Consider the following 6,000-nt stretch of genomic DNA (forward strand, 5'->3'; position numbering starts at 1 on the left):
TAAAGTGTTTATATCACGGTGGGACAAAAAGGCAACAGGGGATGGAACCAAATGCAGGGAGACACGGGAGCAGAAGGAACAGTGATTTTAATAAAGAAATATCCAAAACAGAACTTACTTACAGAACCTACTACAAAAAAATGAGTAACTGAAAAATCCAACAGGCAAAGTGATACGAAACAGGACCAAGTAAACGGACATATCAGACGACCCAACAACCTCAGACAAAACACAGGACTATCAATCAGTGACGGGCCGTGTATTGTATACCTGGGCCTGTAGTAGGACAGTGCTGTACTACGGTTGAACCACCTCATTAATCATCATCAATTAACCTCATTATGATGCCAGCATGACGGGATGCTTCGTTATTGGCGGGCAATGCATATAGTCAAAATCAATGCAATTAACACAATGACAAGAAACAAAGTCACAACAAACCAGTCACATATATTTAAATGACAACAAAGCAGGTAGAATAACATAAAACCCAAATAACACGATTCAACAGGCCTCTGCACATTTCAGCAAAACTGCAGCGCTAAAACACGCATTCCGCCACACACTCAAGAGCACCGTTCAAATATTATTCACATCAGAGGGAACAGTATTAACCATATCATAAAAACACCATCGACAAATTAACACAGTAGTATCGCTGCTGCAGATGTAAAAAAAACAAAAGCACTTCACTTACCAAAGCTGCTGTTCACTATTTAAAGACAAAGTCCATCCTCCTTTCTTTGATTACAAATAGTTTAATGACACGGTTTTACAGTACATCGGTTCAGTTCCAGTAAGAGCTTCTTCTCGATTCATCCTATAAAACAGTCCTGCAGAAGCAGCAGTCCCTGCATTTTGTATGGATCTCTTGTGGAGTGTAATCTGTTTACTGACCTCTTGTAACTTTTTAATTTATTTTTATATGAAATGACCTTTGCCTAAAAGCAAAAAAGAGCAGAATAGAAAACAAGTTATATGGTAACAATGATTAGCATCCAAGCAATAGAGCAATCAGAGCCTGAAATTGCATTCAAATTGCAGAAGCTGTGAAAATAGAAAAGCTGGGAGGACATTAATCTAAAAATATAATGCCATTATTTCAGCACTTTCAAGCAAATAGTCCTTTAAAGAGGCAAACACAAACCTCCAAAAAGGAGGAGACACTTGCTGGGATGCTGGAGTAAATAATCAATATTTTATTTGAACATTTATATTTCCTCTCAGGAAGAAATAAAACGGAGAATAAACAGAAGTTGATTTTTTTAGTCCCAATACTTACAATATTTTGCAGTAAGGCTATTAAGAAATATGTATACGGTAACATTCAGATGAACAAACCACTGCTGCTATATAACATAAAAACATGTTTAAAAACAAATGCCAGTAGAAACAGGCTCCACACATAACAGAGCATCACAGAGGAGCTGATAAACATGCTCCCTGTTTCATATTGATAAATGTAAGAAAGGGACTAATGGCAGCCGATGTCATTCTATATCTTATAACAAACCACTCAGACCCTATCCGACCATCTCATACTAAATAACAGAACACAGAGAAATACAGTTAAGGCCCTCGCTGGACAGATGAAAGAAACAATGAAGTTGTCTTCAGTGTGGTGATGCTGCCGGGCCGCGAGGCTCCTCTCAGTCTGCACTGAGCTCCTGCTCCCGTCGGTTTCATCAGACGGCAGCAACATGGAAAATGTCTTTAAAAGAAAAGGCTTTAATCGTAATAGCAGCAGGAAAAGTCCTGTTGTTCATGTTGTTGCTCAGTGTGTCTGAAAGGAAAACAGAGCTCTGTTTACTCAGCATGAGACTGTAAAACACAACAGTAGCATACAGTTGCTGAAAAAAAGAACATAAATTCACTGGTGGAAAAAAGGTTTACACCTCTACACCTCTACATTTAATCTTTACTCTCTACAGTTATATTACAGCTTTAGTTACTTTGCAGATTAAGATTTTACATATAAAACATTTGATGAGTTTTTATGCACTGTTAACGATTTGACAATATATACATACATATATAAATTAGCTATAATTTACGCATGAATGCATCAGTAATACTGATCTAATAACATACTATATTATACAGTAACACACATAGGAGCTTCTTTTCTGCATTATGAGTACTTTTACTTCTAATACTTGAATTACATTTTGTTAATTAGCTTTTTACTGAACACATTTCACATTTCACATTTCAATCACATGTGGAGCCCAGAAACTGACAAAATGCGGTAAAAGGTTATCAGTTATTTAGCAACGGAGTGTAAAAACAAAATACAAAGCAAATAGAAACAAACTGCTGGATAGGTATACTTTAACCTCCAATAAGTTGATACAAAAGAGAGAAGCTTTTTGTTTTCTCTCTTGTAGCACCAGCCACCCATCTCATTAATCATATTAATGGTCGGGAAATTGAAATAGTTTGTTGGGAAAACCAGAAATAGAAAATAGTAAAACCGTTTCATCAATTGATTGGAGCTTAAAGTACAAAGCTCTATTTTTCACTCCATTTTTAACAAAATCAAACACTATTATTCATTGACGTTAGCTTATTGACTCATCTGACAATCTCTTCCTGAGTGTTGACAGTTCCGTGGCTCTACAGCTGCACAATAAAGAAATTATTTATTTTTCAGCAGTGTATTTCAAACGCCATCCCTCTAGATGTGCAAATATGCCACAAAGTATTCAGTAATCATTCCGTAAAGTCGTCAGAGTACGTTTTATTAACTGAAAGAATGTTTTTGCTTGAGATCCTTGAATAAATGCAGGCTGAATTGAACTGGTGCTTAGAGCATAATACAAACATTTAATCGGGAAGTTCAAACACAACGGCCTTCACATCCAAATGTCTTTGCTTCAGTTTGAACCCCAGAATTCCATTAAGCTGCTCAAATCGAGTGCAGCTCACCCATTTTACTTAATAACGCTGCTAATTTAAATGTGATGGTTTTATATTGCCTCGGATTGTCAGTTAAGGGTTAATTCTAAGTTGTATTTACAATATTTAGCTTTTACATTTTTTTCTGTATAGATTTTGTGATTTGGGTAAACGGACCAGAAATCATGCCATTGACAATCCTCCTTGTTCAATTCAAAACAGTCCAGATAATTCAGATCAGTTCATTCAGATATCTCAGAGTGACAGTGAGTTTGTCCAGACCTCTCTCAAACATCATGAAGAGATATGTGGTGTATGGCATTTTTATCCTGTTTTATAATATCTGTCTGAAAATGGCAACTGAATAAAAACTTGAAAAGTCCTGCCTGGTCTCAGGTAGGTCTCAGGAGGCTATCGACGCCCTGCAGGACTGCTTTGAGTCTACGGAATGGGATGTGCTTTGTGGACCACACGGGGAGGACCTCAACAGCATAACTGACTGTATCACTGAATCCATTAAATTCTGCGAACAGACCGCCATTCCATCCCGGACTGTACGCTGCTTTCCCAACAATAAACCTTGGATTACCAGTGACCTGAAAGTTCTTCTTAACAAGAAGAAGGCAGCTTTCAGGTCTGGGGACAGGGAGGAGCTCAGGACAGTCCAGCGTGACCTGAGGGTCAGCTCAGGGAGTGCAAGGACACCTACAGGAGGAAGCTGGAGGCCAAACTCCAGCAGAACAACGTGAAGGAGGTGTGGTCAGGGATGAAGCAGATAACCGGCTTCAAGGTGGGAGTCAGACAACCAGGGGGCTCCCTGGTGAGGGCCAACGAGCTAAACTGTCACTTCAATAGGTTTAGCTCACAGCCCTCATCTGTCTCCTCCACACACCACACCTCCCAAACACCTCCCCCTCTGTCCCCCCTGGTGAGCTGCATGGACTCAGAGCCCTCCACTTCTAAGGGCTCTGCCACCACCAACACTATGACCCCCCCCCCTCTCTGTGATGACTGGCCAGGTGAGAAGACAGCTGGAGAGACTCCACCAAGGCAAGGCTGCTGGACCTGATGGCATCAGCCCCAGGGTCCTGAAGACCTGCGCCATCCAGCTGTCTAATGTCCTTCAACACCTCTTCAACCTGAGCCTGAAGCAGGAGGAAGTCCCGGTGCTGTGGAAGACATCGTGCCTGGTTCCTGTACCGAAGAAGACGACACCATCTGGCCTCAATGACTACCGACCAGTTGCCCTCACATCCCATGTGATGAAGGTGCTGGAGAGGCTGGTCTTGGCCCGCCTCCGGCCGCAGGTGAAATCCTCACTGGACCCTCTGCAATTTGCATACCAGCCTCGTGTGGGGGTGGACGACGCCGTCATCTACCTGCTGCAGCGTCGTTTTCACCCACTGCAGGCAGCTGCTTTTAGCACGAATGCTGCAAAAATACACTGTACAGTTCACCTGCTGACTACCAAACTGCCGACAGACACAGTTAGTTCAAGGACCTGAATGATTCTTCCACCACTGCTGCCAGTCAGGTATTATGTGCTATACTGTCTTACAGTATATAGGACTCTTTTAATATCGCAGAATGCTTCTGTTCCTGAGGCTTCAAACATTGCTGTTTTTCTCCCTGTGTAACACTCATTTCAGAGTCCTTGTATGAGTGACAGCTCTTCTTTAAGATCATCAGATTTCAGAGCTCATTATTAGAACAGTAATACAAATAAGTCTATCGCTTCACATGTTAAATGCACACTTTTTTAGTTATGGTGTATATTTCATGTTGGAAGGGTTGTTTCGGATCCTACCAGTGTCTCTTAGTTTTGGTTGATACTTTTGGATACTACTATAAATTGAGCCCTTGGTTTCTTGTCAGCCTTATCCTCTGACATTTAAGATGGGATATTGACAATGCTCTTCAATAGCCCATTGTTCTGAACCACTATCATCAGTAAAATACAGGACCAGGGAGCTGTGCTTTTTCACCAAAAAGCAGAAAATGATCACCCATAATCAGACATCATACGCAAAGATGTCTTGAACAGGAGCATTTCCAGCCATTAGGTGTAATTGCACTCCTGTATCTGCCTTTATATACCTCTGTATTCATGTCAAATAAGCAGCCCTGTCTGCCCCTCATAGAGGACAACAGCAGTTCTGGCAGCAGTTAAGAAAAACACCCGCAGGTAAGGTAAGCTCGGCGATACGACCATGAGGATGAGTAGTTTATGGCTATTGGAGGTTGAGGAACTTGTATGTGCTTGTTATTGATTTGTGCTAAGGCCTCCGAACAGGAGAATCTATCAATTGTATTCCATGTTCTCCACTATCATCAGCGTATTCACTGCATATATTGTGTGCCATGAATTGCATTTTACAATGTCCATGAAGCCATATGTCTTTATTTTAAACATATACACAAGTAGCAGCTAAAAGCACCGTTTCAACAGGAGTCATTCCTTCTGAATTGTTTTGTATCACCCTGTAGGTCCAACTCATTTTTTTGCCAGATGGCAGAAATTCGATGGTGCGCTGATTCTCTTTGATGGCAGGACATGAAGCGCTGTTCTAAAAGCATGCATCTGTGTGATATCACAAAATCCTCTGCCTCAGATCCAATCTGCCTGCACATCTGGTTATAATCACATTTTAAACATTGGTTATGCAATAATCTGTCTTTAATGTCTGTGTCCTCCTGGCAGAGTCTTCTATTAAATAGACAACTGAGCTGCTACAGATATTAAGAGATTTGTAGGCAACTAGCAGGTATGCAAACTCTTTAAAACTGATTTAAAAAAAAAACCCAAACAGGAGTATATTGAAACTTAGTTCCCCTTTATAACCTCCACACAGTGTTTATACATTACATTATTTTACAGTCATTTAGCAGACACTTTTATCCAAAGCGAGTTACAATTCAGATTCTATCACATTACGCGAGCAATTTGGGGGTTAAGTGTCTTGCTCAAGGACACATTGACATGCGGCTAGCAGAGCCGGAGCCGGGGATCGAACCGCCGATCCTCTGATTGAAGGACGGCCCTGCACAGTCGCCCACAGTCGTTTATGCGCTTGTAACAGTAGGTACAGCGAGTTTTGGGGT

Source organism: Melanostigma gelatinosum (assembly GCF_949748355.1).
Source record: "Melanostigma gelatinosum genome assembly, chromosome: 2".
NCBI classification, from domain to species: domain Eukaryota; kingdom Metazoa; phylum Chordata; class Actinopteri; order Perciformes; family Zoarcidae; genus Melanostigma; species Melanostigma gelatinosum.